This window comes from Myotis myotis, unplaced genomic scaffold, assembly GCF_014108235.1.
Source record: "Myotis myotis isolate mMyoMyo1 unplaced genomic scaffold, mMyoMyo1.p scaffold_m19_p_2, whole genome shotgun sequence".
Lineage (NCBI taxonomy): Eukaryota > Metazoa > Chordata > Mammalia > Chiroptera > Vespertilionidae > Myotis > Myotis myotis.
In genome coordinates, this window is record NW_023416324.1 from 182,365,197 (window position 1) to 182,386,193 (window position 20,997).

General features: G+C 37.9%; 1 protein-coding gene across 1 annotated transcript in view; it reads right to left on the reverse strand.

The window, feature by feature from the left end:
* Positions 1-20,997, reverse strand: part of NAALADL2 (N-acetylated alpha-linked acidic dipeptidase like 2) — a 935,329-nt gene that overhangs the window by 844,237 nt on the left and 70,095 nt on the right. The window lies entirely within an intron of this gene.

Below are 20,997 nucleotides of genomic sequence, written 5' to 3' on the forward strand. Positions count from 1 at the left end.
ACTATAATGATCACTTATTAAAATTAACAGAGTGCCTTGGTCAACTTAGGAAGTATATCACATTGCTATCTTTAATTTTGTAGTTCTTTTTATTTTTCTTTCATTTCTTCTATGCACTTTATTCTTTAACTTTCCTTATTTCCCTTCTTGTTCTTCTCTTTCCTCCTCCTTCTCTTTCTCCTCCTCTTCTTCCTCTTTGTCCTCCTTCTTCATCTTTAAATAAAGTCAAAATATGGCATAACATGGTTTCCTAGAAAAATGATTCCAGGAAAACTACTTTTGTTCAACATCATAATGGGTCACTACTTTCTACTGAGAATGTTTTCTTTCCGAAAGCTCCGCTTCTGCTTCCACAGCTGACTACCTGCCTAGGCTAGCATTGTTACAGAGAAGGAGATAAAGGATTAAAGTCTCCAACCTTCCCCTACAAGAAGCTAGTACCTAAAATAGACTTTCTCTAAAACGAACAGCTGCTCTCTTTCTATAGTTACAAAAATAAGGGGAAAAACAGAACAAATGAAGTTAGATAAACTTTTCTGGATGGATTTTACAAAATAATAAGCTTAATGGGGAGAAATGTAGAAAATAAGGAAAGAAAGAAAAAAGCAAACAAACAAACAGGATTCCAGTCCGATGTGGCTCAGTGGTTGAGCATCAACCCATGAACCAAGAGGCCACCAGTTTGATTCCTGGTCAGGGCACATGCCTGGGTTGCAGGCTCAATCCCCTGTAGGGGCAGTGTAGGTGGCAGCAGATTGATATTCTTCTCTCATCAATGTTTATGTCTCTCTCTTCCTCTCTCTCTAAAATAATAAATAAAACATATTACAAATAATTTTTAAAAATCCCAGGGTAACACTGGAAAATATGGTATCTGAAGCAATGAAAGGCTCAAAATATGTGAGCAATTTTAAGGATGAATAAACATAAAAATTGAAATAGATATTCATTGCTAAAATTACCTTTGAGTACTTATTTCATTTTTTCCCTCACCTCTCTTCTAAAACCTTTAGTCTTCTTAAATACTAACATATGATTAATATTTCCTTAATATTTTAAGAAATATGCTAGGCAAACATGGCCCTGTCTTCCAACTCTCGAGGCACACATTTAGAGCATGTGTTGCTTTCAGGTCTGCCAGATTCATAGAATTCTATATAATAAAAGGGTAATATGCAAATTGACCCTAACAGCGGAACAACCAGGAACAACCAGTCGCTATGGCATGCACTGACCACCAGGGGGCAGACGCTTAATGCAGGAGCTGCCCCCTGGTGGTCAGTGCACTCCCAAATGGGGAGCACTGCTCAGCCAGAAGCAGGGCTGATGGCTGCAAGCGCAGCGGCGGTGTCCAGAGCCTTTCCCACTTCCTCAGCAGTGCTAAGGATGTCTGACTGTGGCTTAAGCTAAGCCTTCAGTCAGACATCCCCTGAGGGCTCCCAGGCTGCCAGAGGGATGTCTGACTGCGAGCTTAGACCCGATCCCCTGTGGAGCAGATCTAAGCAGACAGGTGGACATCTCCCACGGGGTCCCGGACTGCGAGAGGGTGCAGGCCAGGCTGAGGGACCCCCGCCCAAAGTGCATGAATTTTTGTGCACCGGACCTCTAGTTTAATAAATACTTGATGACTGATTAATTAAAAACATAACATATTTATACTTTATCTTTCTCCTAAAATCTTTAAAATAAATTACTAAAGAGCATACAGGACCTTATTAATTTAGAATGTTTCTAGTATTCCTGCTTTCTCTGAAGAGGCCAGAATAATAAGCTGAATGGGGAGAAATCTATAAAAGGATTGTTTTGAGCTGAAGGCAATTAGTTCTATGCCTTTCCACTTTCTGCTTAAAAGCAGGACATGTTAACATTTGTACTAGTGTCTACTTCTTCCTTAGTAGGGAAAAAAAAAAAGCTTTAAAGACAACTCTTAGTACCTGACATGACATATCTGAATAAAGAACATGCTAAGTAACCCTTAATTTATAATGGCCCACTGCACAAAATTTGTGCAAGGGGCTCAGTCCCCACAGCCCCGGCTTTGTCTGGAAGGTCATCTGAAAGGATGTCCAGAAGGACGTTCAGCTGTCCGGTCTAATTAGCTTATTACTCTTATTATAGAGTCCTCTCATCTTACCATAATTTACATCCCTCCCCCCTGAAATCTCAAACCCCTTTTTCTTTGTCCAGCCCAAGATGGTATATAAGCCTCAAATTCTAACTTCTTCCTGGAAGCACAGTCCTTTGTATGGACATATGTATGTAGGTATACACATCCAAATGTATTTTTTCCTCTTGTTATACTGTCTTTTGTCAGTTTAATACTCAGGATCCTCAGCTACTGAACCCAGGAGAGTAAAGAAAAAAGTTTCTTTATCCTCTGTACTTTCAAATATATAATTTCACATATAAGAAATTTATAACAGCATACTACCTTTCCTCCTTCCAGTCCTTTGTAATGCTGATACCATACATTTATTATTACACACTAGAGGCCCGGTGCATGAAATTTGTGCACTGGGGAGGGGGGGGGTCCCTCAGCCCAGATTGCGAGAGGGTGCAGGCTAAGTCAAGGGACCCCACTGAAGCACAATTGGCCAGGGGGGGACTGCAGGAGGGCTCCAGGGTGTGTCCAGCCTGTCTTATTCAGTCCCAATCAGCCATACCCCAGCAGCAAGCTAACCTACCAGTTGGAGCATCTGTCCCCTGCTGGTCAGTGCACATAATAGCGACTGGTTGACCGGTCGACTATCTCCCCTCTGGTGGTCAGTGTACGTCATAGTGAGTGGTGGAGTGGCCTTAGCATATCATTAGCATATTACGCTTTGATTGGTCGAATGGCTGACCAGACACTTAGCATCTTACACTTTTATTATATAGGATGTTATAAATTACAATACAGTGCTATTGTTTTTGCTTTAAGCAATGAATCATTTTCAATTATACTAAATATGAAAAATACTTTCTTATATTAACCTACACATTTACCATTTTTGCTCTTTGTACCTTTGTGTAGATTCAAGTTTAATTTTTCTAGGGACTAAAAAGTGCCCTTGAACATTTCATTGTGGTTCTTGTCTCCTAACAATAAATTCCCTCATTTTTTTGTTTGAAATAGTCTTTATTTAGCTTTTATTCTCGAAAGATATTTTTTTATACATAGAATATTAGGTCAATGTGTTTCTTTCTCTTTCATCATTTTAAGTATATTTTCTCTTGTCACCTCTCATGAAAATTATATCTTTTCTTATCCCTTATCTTCTATATGCCATGTGTCTTTTGTCTCTTGCTGTTTTTATTTATTCTATTGGTAACACATATTTAATCAATTTGATTATTATGTGACATTGTTTGTGTTTATTATGCTTGGCGTTTGTTGAATTTCTTGGATCTGTCAGTTTATAATATTCACCAAATTCTAAAAAAACACACAATCAATTTGCCATTAATTGTTATCTTCAAATTTTTTGTATCTCCTTCCTTCACTCTTCTTTCCTTCTGGCACTCTACATTTATGTCATAAATATTCATGGAGATATATGATAGATATAGATGATTATATAGATAGATATGGATTAGATATAGATATATAGATATAGATATAGATATATTCAGATCACCAAAGCTGTTAATTTTTTTAATCCCTTTTATGTTGTATATTTTTTCTTTCTATGTCTTTCAGTTAGCCAATGGTTTGTTCTGCAGTATCTGTTTTAATGTAAATCTCACCCAGTAAAATTTTCATTTCTAACTTTTTATTTTTCATTACTAGAAGTTCTATTTGGAACTTCTAATATTTTTAACATTCTAAATTTTTTTTATTAATTTAAATTCTTTATTGTTTAAAGTATTACATGAGTCTCTTTTGTCCATTGGTTATGCTCATAGGCATGCATACAAGTCCTTTGGTTGATCTCTTACCCCATCACCCCCCACCTTCCCTAGGTTGCACAGTCTGGTCGACACTTCTATGTCTCTGGTTCTATTTTGTTCATCAGTTTATGTTGTTCATTATATTCCACAAATGAGTGAGATCATGTGATATTTATATTTCTCTGACTAGCTTATTTCCCTTCATATAATGCTCTCCATGTCCATCCATGCTGTTGTGAATGGTAAGAATTCTTTCTTTTTTACAGCTGCTTAGTATTCCATTGTGTAGATGTACCACAGTTTGCTAATCCATTCATCTGCTGATGGGCACTCGGTTGTTTCCAAACTTTAGCTATTGTAAATTGTGCTGCTATGAACATAGGGGTGCATATATCTTTTCTGATTGGTGTTTCTGGTTTCTTGGGATATATTCCTAGAAGTAAGATTACTGGGTCAAATGGAAGTTCCATTTTTAATTATTTGAGGAAACACCATACTGTTCTCCACAGTGGCTGCACCAGTCTGCATTCCCACCAGCAGTGAAGGAGGGTTCCTTTTTCTCCACATCCTCTCCAGCACTTGTCCTTTGATGATTTGTTGATGATAGCCATTCTGACAGGTGTGAGATGGTACCTCATTGTCGTTTTGATTTGCATCTCTCAGATGATTAGTGACTTTAAGCATGTTTTCATATGTCTCTTGCCTTCTGTAAGTCCTCTTTCCAAAAGTGCTTGGCCCTTTTTTATCGGATTTTTTATTTTCCTTTTGTTAAGTTGTATGAGTTCCCTATAAATTTTGAAGCTTAAACGCTTATCAGAGATAACATTGGCAAATATGTTCTCCCATGCAGTGGGCTCTTTTGTTGTTTTGTTGATGGTTTCTTTTGCCTTGCAGAAGCTTTTTATTTTGATGTAGCCCCATTTGTTTATTTTCTCTTTAGTTTCCATTGTCCTAAGAGCTGTATTGGTAAAGATATTGCTATGGCATATGTCTTCTATTTTGCTGCCTATGGATTCTTGTAAGATTTTTATGGTTTCCCATCTTATATTTAACTCCTTATCCATTTTGAGTTTATTTTTGTGTATGGTGTAAGTTGGTGGTCTAGTTTCATTATTTTGCATGTATCTGTCCAATTTTCCCAACACCATTTATTAAAGAGACTGTGTTGACTCCATTGTATGCTCTTGCGTCCTTTGTCAAATATTAATTGAGCATAATGGCTTGGATTGATTTCTGGGTTCTCTCTTCTATTCCACTGGTCTATATGTCTGTTCTTTGCCAGTACCAACAGTTTTGAGAACAGTTGCTTTATGTCTTCTATTTTCTCCTCACTAGGTCTTAGTTTGCCTTTACATCATTGCACATATTTATAATAGTATCTTTAAAATTGTGGGCTAATTTAATCATTATGGGTATATTCCTGTTAATTAATTTTCTCCTGATTCTGAGTTTCAATTTTCTGCTTCATTGCATGTCTGATAATTTCTGATTGGACACAGAACATTTTAACACCATGACTTGTGTTGTTTGAGTGATGAATGTTTTAATATTCCTTTACAGATGATATACTTTCTTTGGGCAGGATGTATTTGTAGAGCAGCCTGATCATTTTGATAATTGTTTTTGTAATTTTTTAGTGAAAGCCTAGAGTAGCCTTAATGATAAAGGCTTTACCATTAAGGTGGATGATACTTTTGGAGCATCTGTCCAGTCAACAGGTCTCTCCACCCTCGTTGGTGGAAACATGAATACTTTCTAGCCAGTGTGAGTTCTGGAATTGTTCAATTTCGAGCTCTCTGGTCATTCTTCTTTCTTAACAGTTGTTCTTTGTTCAACACCATGAAGTTTCATATTTCCCACTAATTAAGTTAAAGACTTTGAAGTTCTTTGTAGATGTCTAAAGCTCTTACTTTGTGCAGTTTTCTTTTTTTCTAAAATTATATCCATATACACAGAACAGGTGGCTCATTCTCCCCAAAGTTTGATCTATACCTCTTCAACTCAGGGTATTTTCCCATCATCATAATTTTTAAATTGCCTCTGAGTAGAAGCCAGGCTAATTATAAGGCTCACCTTATTTAATTCCCCTTTCTCAGGAATCACAGAACTGAGATCCCAATTTCTAATGTCTGAAAACAATTGTTTAGATATTCTGTCCTATATACTAGCTTTATGTCAGAAGGCAAGTCAAATAGAATTTATTTCTCCATAGGCAGAGCAGAAATGATGTAACTTTTCTGGAGGACAATTTAGCAAATATATCTAAAATACTAAGTAAAAGTCATACCATTTGAAATTTCACAACTAGAAGATTTTCCAAGACAATAATCAGAAGTCTGAAAATGAGGTTATGCAACATTCATTGGTATTGTTTACAACATAAAAAAATAGGCAATTAAATGCTAACAAAAAGAGATTTAAAAAATCAATTATAAATTAGAGGCCCAGTGCATGAAATCCGTGCATGGGTACAGTCCCTAGGCCTGGCAGGCAGTCAGGACCTATTGGGGCCTTCTGGCTGCTGGCCAGGGCCTTCCTTTGTTCCACACCGCCACCTGGTGGTCAGCACTCATCATAGAGAGCGATCAAATTTCTGGTTAATTTCTGGTTTCCCAGTCAAACTCCCGTGGGGACATTTTGCAGATTAGTCATAGATAGATGATAGATGATAGATGATAGATAGATAGATAGATGATAGATAGATAGATAGATAGATGATAGATCGATAGATAGAATAAAAGAATAACCTGCAACTATTAATGCAGAACTATTTATTGACCTGCAAAATGTTCAACATGTGTGTTATGTTTCATCAAGACATATGACATATGATAAAAGATAAAAACAATTATTTCTACATTATAGGATTATTGGTTGTTGTCTAATTTTTACTTGCATCTTTCTCAAGTTTTGACAATTTAAAGCAAGTTATGTATTACTTTAGAATCAAAATAAAGATTTGTTTACTATTTTGAGAAACAAATTAAGCCTTATTTATGTTTCTTGACTGTTATTTCTATTAAGTTAGCAAGATAAAAAAAACAAGAGGATCTAAACTGTGCTTTCAAAAAAATGCCAAGGGTATTCACACGATTTATCTATAATTTATGTCTCTGATGTTCCTATATGGAATCTTAAGCTTGTTAGTTTTATTAAATAGCTAATATAAAGAAATAATTGTATGTGTATAAAGAGGTATTCAGTAAGTACTTAATGAATTTAGTTGATAAGGAAATATATTTTTGTAAACTTTAATAGGAAATTCTAGGAGGGAAACCTATAGGATAATTTAAAACCTACAACACCATTTGGGGATGGAGAGAAGATAAATGTCACTCAGCAAATACTTCACAGCTTGTTTCTTACAAACCCATACTTTCACAGAAAGTAATGCAAGTGTCTTAGCCACCATGTTGTTTGGGAAGATTTATGTTAGAAAAAGGAAACAGCAGGACAATTCTGTCTGAGCTCTAGAAGAAAGCAGACAAGAAGCCACCTAAGGGAACACGTTCACTCTCCAGGAACATAGCAAAATAAAATAAAAAATAAGCTCAACATTTCTTGTTCTTTATAAAACAAATGAAACTGTCTTCATAGGATTATTAACACTATAGGATCATTAACCAAAATATCGAATTTAATAACAAATGATTCTATTCTCAGAGCTAGCCAGTATTAGCTTTTAAATATATTTCTTAGGGACAAAGAGAGGGAAGGGGAAGCATAAGGGTAAATAGGTATAAATATGATATAGATGTAGAGATAGAGCCACAGTTATAGACGTGCATAGATATATAAATTCTAATAATGTGCACATTTTGAAACAGGTTTTTTGGTTAAAATTATACAGTCGATATCATTCTGTTGACATAGTTTTGATGGACCTTGGAATCAGAGAAATGTGGATTTAGGTCATGGCCACTACTTACTCCCAGTGTGATCTCAAACAGATTATTTCACTTCTCTGAGCTTCAATTTTATTTTATTAAAATAAAGAAAACATCTGAACTTCTACAAAGGGTGGAGGTGATAGTTCCATATAATAATTTAGGGCCTCATCATAATAAGCTCTTAACAAACTTATGGAATAATAATGATTATTATTTCTGTTTTATTGTTATTATAAGATTTACAAATTAATATGATACATAGTTTTTGGAATTCTTGCCAAGTCACAATGATTCTCTCTTATGTATTTTCCAAACCCACAGGTATGAATCATTTTGTTCTATGTACTATAGCTCATTCTATAGGTTAATGTTGATTGAATCAGTATGTACATAAAATTCCAACTAGGGAGATCAGAGATTTTGCCGCCTTGAATTTTAATTTGGGACTGAAAGAGAATTAAAATCAGGTTTGTTACATGCAAAATCAGGAGATAAATGCATAGCCATGTTTACCCATGTGAGACGGGGGACCATAGAACAGCTATTCATGAGGGAGATTAATACAGCTCATTGGTATCGAGAAACAGAGATAAGAAATTAGTTTGAATTACTCATGGCTTTTTCATTAGTTTTAGTCTTTCCTAAGACCTGGCCTTTGAATTTCATGGTACAGTGGTTCAACTTTAGGTACCATTCTCATCTTCATGAATATGAGAAAAACACCTCTTTGACCCTACACCAACTGAATTAACAAGAAAATTATTACAAGAACCTTTTCTGTTACCCCAAGACCTCTTTGCCTGACTAAAGATATTATATTGACCTGAGAAATTATAAGAGAAAGTTTGATGAAGGAATTGATGAACAACTTACTTTGTAGATATCAATTGCTGTGTCATGAGACTAATTCATTTTTTAGGGATGGGGGAAGGAACTGGGAGAGTAGCAACTTTGAGTCATTAGCCAGAGTAGAGGGACTTCAGGGGAACCACATGACAAGCTTTGGAATGAAAAATGTGTTTGCTACCACCAGAAAGTAAAAAGGAAGTGTCTTGGTCCATGCCTTATAAAGCTGAATCTACAGAAAAATCCCAATCTACAAGTCAGGACTTAACTAATATTTGGCCAGATATGGTAGACAGTATAATGGACCCCAAAGATGTCTATGTCCTAATCTCTTAAACCTATATATCTATTATGTTACACTAGAGGCCCGGTGCATGAAATTCATGCACTCAGGGGGGTGGGGTCCCTCAGCCCAGCCTATGCCCTCTTGCAGTCTGGGACCCTTCAGGGGATGTCCGCCTGGCAGGGGGATCGGGTCTAAGCTGGTAGTCAGACATCCCTCTCGCAGTTCGGGACTCTCACAGTTGGAGATCCCTCACTTCTTACCGATCACCTGCAGCAGAGGCAGGAAAGGCCCCCGCCACTTCACTCGCCCAGAACTGACCAGTAGGGGGCAGCTCCTGCATTGAGCATCTGCCTCCTGGTTGTCAGTGCATGTCATAGTGACCGGTTGTTCCACTGGTCATTCCGCTGTTAAGTCGATTTGCATATTAGGGTTTTATTATATAGGATGACAAAGGGAATTAAGGTTGCAACCATGGAGAGATGACCCTGAATTATTTTAATGATATAATATCACAAGTCCTTAAAAGGGGAAGAGGAATAGAAAGAAAGATGTGATGCAAAAAAGATTTGATCTGCTACTGTTTGTTTAAAGATGGAAGAAAGGGCATAACCCAATGACTGCAAGTAGGCTCTTGAGGCTGGAAAAAATAGATTCTTCCCAGGTTTCTAGAAAGAGACACAGTTTTGTAGATCCCTTGATCTTACCCATGTTAGACTGCTGATCTCTAGAACTATTAAGCAATGACTTTGTTTTGTTTTAAGCCATTGTGTGTGTTAATTTGTTATAGCAACAATAGAAAACTAATAAACTAGTATGTTCTAAATACTGAATTGAAATTATGTTTGTAATTTAAAATGACTGTAAGACTGTTCTATTCCATAGTAATTAAAAAAAAAAGTAATGATATTGCTAGGGTTTTCATCCAGGAAAGGGGAAGACTGAATCCAGACAGTTTAAAAGGTCAATGGAAAACAATAAAATTAGGGTATGAACATGTTATGGATGATTCTTGTTCAATCTGTTAAAATAAATGTGCTTTCATTAACTTCTTAATTCATTTAGGCTAAAGTTAGCTTGAATTGTTTTTGTTATTTATAACCAAACGATTTTAATTACTAGAACTGTTAGAGATAATCATCCCAAGGACAGGTAAATATGGTGTCAGGCAGGGCTGTTGGACACTCCCTAGTTCCAGAGTGAGAAAAATATCTAGGGCTTCTAATTTTTTTCAAACAAAAGTAAGTCATAAAATATGCTATAAAGACCACTTCATTTCAATCCTACAAAAACCTCAAGAATGTCAATACAATATTATATACTGAGAAACTAAGGTTCAAAAAGTTAAATAACTTTGCCAAGGTCATAATGGAACTTGCATCAGATCCTGATCTTTCTGACAACAAAGCTCTATTACAACATTCATTCATGCATGCAGACATTCATTTATTCATTCAGTTTATTGATTACTTACTATGTAAAATAAGGCCTCATTATATGCCACATAATTTACATATGTTAATTCATGTAATCCTTGTATTATTATCCATTTTATAGATGACACACAGAAGGATAAGAAACTTGCCTGAGGCCGAAACCGGTTTGGCTCAGCGGATAGAGCGTCGGCCTGCGTACTGAGGGGTCCCAGGTTCGATTCCGGTCAAGGGCATGTACCTGGGTTGCGGGCACATCCCCAGTGGGAGATGTGCAGGAGGCGGCTGATCGATGTTTCTCTCCCATCGATGTTTCTAACTCTCTATCTCTCTCCCTTCCTCTCTGTAAAAAATCAATAAAATATATTAAAAAAAAAAAAAAGAAACTTGCCTGAGGCCTTGTAAGTGACAGAGCCAAAATTCAAACCAGATAGTGTGGTTCTTTTGGTTCTTATCTCTATTGCTGTTTTTCCTAGGTGCTGATAGACAAATATAGGGTTGTTCCCCAAAATGTATACACACACTTTGAATAATTATAAAGGCAGTGTTTATTAAAATACATTTCATTTTCAAAATTGAGCTATCAGCTGTTAAAGTGCGTATACATTTTTTGGGGACACGCTGTATAGTCTCTGTTCTCATTATAGTTGGAGAACCAGATGATAACAAAGCAAATAAATAAAATAAATGCTAATTGTCAGTGAGTTATGTAAAATAGAGCAGGATGTGATATAAAAAGATTACAAGATGTCAAAATAACTCTATGGAAGAAACATTTAAAACATAGAGATAAAATTTGAATAGCCAACCATCCTATCTAATAAAGAAGGAATATGCTAATTGAACCTCATGCTGTAACAAAGATGGTGGCACCCACAGGCAATAAGGAGGGAATATGCCAATTGACTGCCCCTCCCTCAAAGATGGTGGTGCCCACAGCCAATAAGGAGGGAATATGCTAACTTACTGCCTCAACCTCAAAGATGTTGGTGCCCACAGCCAATAAGGAGGGAATATGCTACTTGACTGCCCTGCCCTCAAAGATGGCGGTGCCAACAGCAACAAGATTGTGGCGCCCAGTCCCCTCAGCCTCTCTGGGGTGGCAGGCGCGCGGAAAGTCCAGGCCCTCCCCAAGGCGGGCCTGGCTGCTCCATGTGCCTGCCTCCAGAGACCCCACTCCCCACTGCCCCCCAGCCACCCAGGGCCGCCCGAAGCTCAAGTAACCAGGGCCAGCCGAGGCTTGCACTGCCAGCAGTGGCAGCAGCAGAGGTGTGATGGGGCATCGCCTTCCCCTGATCGCCAGGTTGCCTCACACCCCTAAGGGCTCCCAGACTGTGAGAGGGGGCAGGCCAGGCTGAGGGATCCCCACTCCAGTGCATGAATTTTCATGCACCAGGCCTCTAGTAAGGAATAAAACATTCAAGAGGTACTGAGGGGTGCATACTGAGAAGCATGAGAAGAAGCCTAGAAGTAGATAACAAGTTGGTACTTTCTTTCAATTGAAGAAAAATCAGTATGCCTGAAGCAAAGGTTTGGCTAAATAGGATTAAACCATGAGAATTGCAGCAATAAATGGACAGATTTAATATTGGTTTTATAATGTTTTTTTTTATCACTTGAAACAACATTTTCTCAAAGTATTAATAAGAATTAATTTTAAATCCCATTTTCAAAATGAATTATATATTTCTTTTTTTAATATATTTTACTGATTTTTTACAGAGAGGCAGGGGGAGGGATAGAGAGTTAGAAACATTGATGAGAGAGAAACATGGGTCAGTTGCCTCCTGCACACCCCCTAGTGGGGATGTGCCCACAACCAAGGTACATGCCCTTGACCGAAATCGAACCTGGGACCTTTCAGTCCACAGGCTGATGCTCTATCCACTGAGCCAACCGGTTAGGGCGAATTATATATTTCTAATAAAATAAATCATTTTGGCCCCTTCTCTTCATCTATATTAGAAGCATTGTCATTTGCTTCCAATCGGGACCGAGGCACAACACTACTGAACAGCAGCTATTCCAGGTGCAGGACCAACGGCTTCTGCGGCATAAATTACATCCAGGCAGTTCATGCTGTCAATTCACTCCTAATTACTGATTATCAGGTCAGTTTTAGCTCATGGTAAATGAACTAAATTAACTTTATATTTTCATTTTTGGTTATAAGTAAAATCAATTATGAGATATACTGCATAATTCAGAAACTTGCCTTATTTAGTTATGTTTAAACCTAGTACTTAATTTCATAGTCAAAATCAGAATGTTGATCAGAAATTGTGTGAAAAAGAATGAATTAACATTAATATTCTTTTGTTAACAGGGGTACACGTTCAGAATGTCTTCTTGCTTAAATTATTTAAAAATAAAATAAAATACTTATAATTACTAATGATTAATACATTAAAATATTGAACAATATATACGAACTATGGTTTAGTTATAATTTCAATGTGACAGATATTATAAATAAATTAAATTATTAAACAAAATTATATGCAATTATAATAATAAAAAAGAGTAATGCATAATTAGTTTATGACTCATACTCCATAAAGATTATTCCCCTCTAACTCCATTTCCCAAGAATAATAGGAAGTGTTAAACTTGGAAAAATTAATGACTTACAGAATTGATATATTTTTAAACAACTTTAAGTTTATTTTATACAGAAATCACTGAAATTTGTTGGCATCCTCTGGGATTAAAAATATAAAAACACTAAAAAGGCAAATCATAAAGTAATATTGCAAAACAAAATAATTAGTGTTAAAGAGCAAATCTCTTACATTTTCTTTCCCTTATGACAAAGAAGAGTAGAGGCATGTGAGACTGAGATTGTTTTTATATCTACTATATGGGCATACTCTTTGTTAAAGATGATGTTAAAGTATCATTTCACTTTTCCAAAACAGTAAGTATAAAATCTGTTGACCAATACATTCCTATTAAAAATGTCTGGTACAGTCTGTTTTAAGATATTGGAATAATATATGTTGCTATATATTTTGGTTGCTGCAAAGTTGCCCTCTAGGAATACTACAGCCTTATACTCCAGCAAGGAATAGAAAGCACTTGCTTAATGAGAATTTGTGTTGGCAAAAAAATCCTTCGAATGGAACATTTTAATTAGGCTCTCTCAATGAGAAAAATTACAAAGATATTTTTTAAAAGGAAAGAAGTTGTATTTTCTCTGTCTATAAAAAAATAAAAAGAGACAAAACAAAACAAAACAAAAAAACAGAGACACTTGGGAAGAAGAGCAAACCTGGTGTTATATCTACTTTGATGGCAGTAAATTTTTTTCCCAAAGCACGCATGTATAAAGATATAAACTACTTACATCTTTTATATCCTCTTCATAGCTTTAGCATAAATTACTTTCATATGGTATATCTAAATATTATAGTTATGTGGAAAGACAGGGACATGGGAATTGTTTGTTTCTCACTTTCTTTTTTTGTCCTATTTATTTGAGGAAAAGTCTATAAATATATCAAGTCTATAAATATATTTCTTGATATAATAAAAAGTTAACTCCTTTGATAGAGAGACAGAGACTAACATTAAATTGCCAGTATAAGGCAAAACAAAATAAGGGTGCGCATTGTACATTCTCCAACAAAGCAGGCCCTAGACCAGCTGTGGGCAAACTACGGCCCGTGGGCCGGATCCAGCCCGTTTGAAATGAATAAAACTATTGAAAAAAAAGGCCATACCCTTTTATGTAATGATGTTTACTTTGAATTTATATTAGTTCACACAAACACTCCATCCATGCTTTTGTTCCGGCCCTCTGGTCCAGTTTAAGAACCCATTGTGGCCCTCGAGTCAAAAAGTTTGCCCACCCCTGCCCTAGATACTCAAAAATGCCCACAGTGACATCTTGGTTGAGCATCTGAGAACAAGACACACCATTCACATGTCCCATGTCCCTGCCTTTTCACATACATTTTCCTGTACCAAAGATGCACATATACACCACAGATGAATATATCCTCCAATATATAATACTAGAGGCCCGGTGCATGAAAATTCATGCACTGGAGGGGGGTCCCTCAGCCCGGCCTGCCCCCTCTCACATCCAGGAGCCCTCAGGTGTGGGAGGCGACCCAGCAATAAGGGGAAGGCCATGCCCCGATCACACCCCTACTGCTGCCACTGCCAGCATTGCAAGCCTTGTTTGGCCCTGATTACCTGAGCCTCTGGCTGACCCTGCGTGGCTGGGAAGCTGCCATACAAGACTTGCCTGCACCTCAGCTGGCCCTGCTTGCCTGAGCCTCAATCAGTGGGGGGTGCAGGAGGACCCAAGGCCCCTAGCAAGGCTGAGGGAACTCCAACATCAGGCATGCGGAGCAGCCAGCCCAGCTCTGCTGCTGTGGGCGCCACCATCTTGTGAGGGCATGACTGTCAATTTGCATATTACTTCTTTATTATATAGGATACCACATAACATTCAAGACCTATTTCAGGCCATACGTCAGCCCTCTGAGCTGACTCTCTCTAGCATCCACCCTTGTCCCTGATCACAGCCCTGTGTGGGGCTATATGTTCCTATAACAGTTCTGCAGCTCATTTGTGGGCAGAGGTTACAAATATCTATGCAGGAGTCAGATAAGCCATGAGTAACTTTATATTTGGCCCAGAAGGTATTTTTTTCATTTTAAATTAGTCCAATATTTTTATATTACATAATTTGCCATAAAATTCCAGATTTCCAGCTTTGCTGGGGAAGAACAAAAAATCTGCCACATTTTCACAGGGCAAAATTCTTTGGATCAGTACAGCTCTCATGCACAGGCAGGAGCGATCAGTCTCAAAACCCTGCCTCTTGTCTCCCCATTCCAGGTCTGTCAGCTGTTATGTAGTTTACTATTTGCAGTGTGTGTGTGTGTGTGTGTGTGTGTGTGTGTGTGCGTGCACACACACATTTTTATCACATGAACTATTTCTCTCTACTTAGCTCAATTATTTTCTCTCAATCATCTCAATTATTTTTGTCATTCTAGCCTGTGTGTTATGTGACTCTGAGACCTCTAGGCTGTGGAAACATGAACACCACAGATAATTTAAATGCACACATCATTTATCACTACCGTTATCTTTTTTATTTCAGTTAATTTTAACCACAACTTCATTCCCTCACTTCAAATTCATTTCCAATGCTACAAAAAATACCTACTTATCGTATCAACCCTTTCCTCAAATGTTCTTTCTAAAAATTTAATGTGTTGAACATGTAATGACCATAAGGGAGGCAGTCAGAAGGTAAAGCTATTGATGATTCTCAATCTGGATAACTGATCCGTAAAGAGAGATATTAGTTTAAACAATGCCCCATGTTCTTACTTCCCTTCCAGATGATTGGCTTCCTGCCCAGCACTGAGCACAGACGGCCCAGAGAAGCACCAGAAGTTCTACCATAAGCTTCCGGAATCAGCTGACAACTGCAGGTCCTCAGGGGAGTCAGAATTCTGTGTAATTGCCTGAAACTCCTCCAGGCCTAGCTAGGCTTGATTGCAGTGACTAGTGGTTCATTTGCTCAATCTGTCTGATAGCTCACCAGGAGAAAACAGGCTTTTCATTACTTGTAAAATGAGAAACATTATGTGTTTCTTTTTTTAAAAAAACAACAACAATAATCAAACTTTGCCCAGTCTCTGTGAAAAGTACAGAAAAAAGTATGGGTTTCTGTTTAAACATTAATAAAAATAATAGCAAATATTATCTGATCATCTACTACATGCCAAGTAATGAAGTAGGTGATTTAGACATATATTTTCATCATACTGCTCAAACTTGAGCTAGGTATTGTCATCCATTTTTATAGATGAGGGATCTGCATTATAAAAGAAAGGTGAGAGGTATTTCCTAATGTAATGGAATTAATAACTTGAAATTTTAGGCTGTAAGCTTATCTAAGTTTGATGCCAAGCATGTACTTATTTTATACTAAGCTATACTTCGCCTTCTCCTAAGCTTTCAAGTCTACTCATTCCCAGTCTTCTTAGAGGAGTGGGGCCTTAGCTAATGAGCAAATGGGTCATGAATCAGTGGTTGATGACAAGTCTGGAAAGCATAATCATACTGGAAAGCACCTGAGGATTTTTACCTGGGAAACAGAAGACAAAAGACCTAACCGGTGTTTCTGAATATTTGTAGGATGAATCAGTTGTTTGATGGCTTAAGGTTCATTCAAGAGGAGCTTTTAATAAAAATAGATAGACAATTACAAGTGAAAAATGAGTTATTAAAGTGAATATATTTAGAGTAAAAAATAAATTTATTTATCTATTTAAAGTATGTTTTTATTGATATGAAAGAGAGAGGAAGGGAGAGGGGGGAGAACCATCAATGAGATGCCTCTTTCATGCCCCCTACTGCAGGTTCGATTTATGATCAAGGCACAAACAAAAAGCAACCAATGAATGCATAGATACATGAAACAACAAAATTGAAGACTCTCTCTCTCTCTCTCTCTCTCTCTCTCTCTCTCATCAATAAAATAAAGATTATCTTAAAAAAAGAACTTACCAGCAAAGAGAGATGTCCAACAATATAATGGGCTGCATAAAAAGTTGCAAACTCCCATTACTGAAAGTAGTTGAAAAGACAAACTCTATAACATCTGGAAAGGATAGGGTTCTGAATATTAGGCATACAATACATGCATGACACTTAATACCTCTAAGTCATTTTGATGCTTAGTTTTGACATATTCATTCCTTTTTTTCTGGTTGTTTATAAGAATACTGGTTGAAAATAAGAAAGTCAATCTTATCTAATAAAATAGAAATATGTAAATTGACCATCACTTTGCAATGACCACAGCCAATCAGGAATGAGTATGCAAATTAAGCCAACAAAGATGGAATTGCCCACCCTGGCCCCTCAGGGGCTCCCTGCCGTGCTCCACACCTGTCAACTGTCCTTGTGGCCTCCCTTTGGCCCAGCCCATGGGCTCAGAGGCAACCTTCTGGTGCCTGAGGTCATAGCTCCCGGGGTCTGGTGTCTCCCTCTACCCCACCCCTGCCCTGCTGCTCTGGTAAACAAAACCCAAGCACGGACACGCTTGGGAGCTCACTCGGTGCACAGTTAGTGTGCCCCGGGAGCCCTGGGCCAGCCAAGGGGCAATGGTAGCAGCCGTGGCGGCAGCAGCAGGCGGCTCAGCTTTGTTTTGAATAGATGTAAGAGGCCACCTATACATTAACCCAAATTATCAGATCTCCTTCCTCCCTATCGCCAAATCAAGAGGGGAGGGGCGACTGGCATGGAGGGAGGGCGAGCGGGCAGGAGGCAGAGGGCGGAGGAGGAAGAGGATGAGGAAGGAGGCCAGTTGCATCCCACTTTCACAATGGGAAAGTGAAACGCACTAGTGTACCCAACCTCTCCAGTCCTCCCTGCCTCCACTGCTGCTGCAAAGGCTGCAGGAGCCAACCCACCGTGTGTTGGCAGCCACGGGGAGGAAGGCCTATTCTTGCACAAATCTTCATGCATCGGGCTTCTAATATAAAAATAAATGTATAATAGAATGAAGAAATTAAGTTATTCAAAGACATTCAAATTTCTATGTTGAATTGCAATTTTTCATTTGACTTAGTGTCTCTTTTTTAAAGGATAGAAAAAGAAAACTTTTTACAAAATAAAATGCTAAAAGCAAACCAGATGAGAATGGGGCTGCTCAGTTTGAAGTAAAGGTTCAAAGACTAGAAGCCTGTCTTTGCTCCGCTCCTTCCCCCTCACCCTGCAGTAACCCTCCTACACTTCAACAGAATTCAGGGTCCCATGAAAATAAATGTTCGAAGTTCCATCCCACAGACTGAGGGCCTCCTCATGAATTTGTACTATCCATGTGAATTTCTGCATCTGAAACATTGTTATAGTAAACCTTAAAGCAAAAAGACTTTTGTGAAATATCTCATGAGGGTTTCTTAATCTGAGGCCTGAATATTCCCGGTGACAGTTACAGGAAGACCTGCAAGATAAAGGCCACATAGCTTCCTGGTATGCCTGTTTTACTTTAAGTACATGCAACATTGTTATATTCAAATAAATTCAATAACAAATGCAATGATTTTTTTTAAAGATCAAATACATAATTTCAAAGCAAATTCTAGCTAGCTATAGATAGTGGCTGTTAGGACCCCAGGCCCTGAACACAGATATGTTCTTCATTGATGTCTGCAGTTAGGAGTATTTCAAAGAGAAGCCCTGCATCAGGCTAATAGGTTCAGAATTGGTTTGGAAGTTGGAGATATGACTCCTAATCTCTGCTCCAAGAGTGTTTGACCATCTAAAAGTCAGAGGAAATGGCACCTGTCTCCCCTACTTGGCTGCAAAGATAAAAATCAATCCAAGTGATTTTTATTAAACGACTTCAGAGTTCTTGGCATTTCAAAGAATGCTACGGGGTAAAGATGTATAACAGAGCGCACAGTCTGTGTCCTTTAGGAACCTGCAACCTGATACCGACAACAGAGACAAATCAATGACTAATCTCGAATGGTTATCAGATGAAGGAAGCCCAGGGAGTTGAGTTTTGAAGAGCAAAATGCAATCACGAATTTTCTGTGGAATAAAGTTATTATAGAAATATTCAGAACTGGTTTTGTTATTGGCAGTGAGCATGTAGCTATCCACAATCTGAAGAGCACAAGTTTCCTGATAAGACGATTTTAAAAAGATAAACTGAATCAAAGCTAGAAAGTAATTCTAAAATGCTGATTGATAATGAAGGCAAAGTGAGGGTTTATAAGATGCTAATAGCTATGCTTATAAAATTAAAATCCTAAGTGCATTACTCTAAAGAGGGTGATAGAATATTTCTAATCTTCTTTGGAAAGTATTTGTGTGTTTTTTTGTTACTATGCATTTTTATCATTTTCTACTTTAAGGAACTTCTGATAAGAATCACATTCTCATATTTTCATATAAGATGTTTGCCAGGATATTTTGCCGAGTACTTTATAACAAAATAAACAACTCGGTATGTAATTCTAAGACTTATTATTAAGATTGCAGGTGATTTTGTCATTTTATTTGATTCCTGTGGATTATCTAATCACTCAACTTGTTTCCTTTTATTCTGGATAGCTGTTTGCTATCTGTAACCCTGCCACCAAGATAACTAAAAAAAGAGCTGAAGTTACATCTTCAGCTTTAAGTATGGTTTTCTCCTCAAGTACATGCAAGACTTTGGGATATTCCACTGTATGGTTTGCTACCAGGCCAGTTAATGTCACAAGGACTGTGGCTTAAGCATGCCAATGACTCCTAGTCACTGAGCTGGCTTCAGAAATTCTGGTGCTGGCCTGCAAGACATCTATACTAATAAAGGGTAATATGCTAATTAGACCAGGTCAACACAACATCTTCCGGATGTCCGACTTCCTTCCAGACAAAGCCACGGTGGTGGGGCTGAGGCAGAGGTGTTTAGGGGCATTCAGGCCAGCAGGGGAGCATGCAGTTAGGAGTGATCAGGTCGGCAAGGGAGGGCAGTTGGGGGTGAGATCAGGCTGGCAGGGGAGGGCAATTGGGGGCAATTAGGCCAGCAGGGGAAGGCAGTTGGGGATGATCAGGCCAGCAGGAGATGGCATTTGGGGGTGATCAGGCCAGCAGGCAGAGGAAGTTAGGGGCCATCAGGCAGGCAGGCAGGCAGGCAAGCAGTTAGGAGCCAGCGGGCCTGGATTGTGAGAGGGATGTCCGGCAGTCAGATATCTCCTGAGGGGTCCAAGATTGGAGAGGGTGCACGCCTGGCTAAGGGACACCCCCCCCCCCCCCGCCACACAAATTTCGTGCATGAGGCCTCTAGTATACTATAAAATGTAAGCAAAAAACTGTCAGGGCTAGGGGAAAAGCAGCTCAAATAAGAAAAAAATGAAGATTCTAATAAATAGTGGTTAAAAGCAAGAGTTTGGGGAATAACATACATGAGTTAGAAATCAAATTCTGCTGCTTGGGTTACCACAGGGTAATCTTAGGCTAATTCTTCAACCTAAGCTTCAATGTCCTTGTTGGTAACATCATATTTCAGGCCACCAAAAGAACGATTGAGAGTATATGCTTGTGTGTGTGGAGGGGAGAGGATGACAATGTAATTATCTCTACAATTTATCTATATATCACTGAGGTACATATAGTATGATATACAATTTAAAGGCATATATAATAATAATCTATGGGCATATATTTTGACAATGGATGAGGTAATTAATAGGCCTAATGTTTGTTTAGATTTTTTAAATAATGTAGGGGTCTAAATTTCTGTAAAAGTTTAAAGTTCAATTATATCTTCCCCCCAAATCATATATTAAAAGTCTAACACTCATTATCTCAGAATGTGAACACACTTGGAGATGGAGTCTTTATGAGGTAATTAAGTTAAAATAAGGTCATTAATGTGGGCCCTAATCTAATATAATTGATGTCCTTATAAGAAGAGTAAATTTGGACACAGAGTCCCCTTTTTAGATGAAGAACTGTTCATATTATTTAAATACTGTGCCCAGGGCATATTCAATGGTTAATGGCTGAGCCAGGATGACATCAATCACTTATTCCTTTTTTCAGCTCCAGTGTTAACTTTGATGAAGCGATTGGGTTTCAAAACCACTTTTAGAGACCTTAGGGATTTCTATACAGTGTTTTAAAGGTAATAGAAAAATAGTCTGAA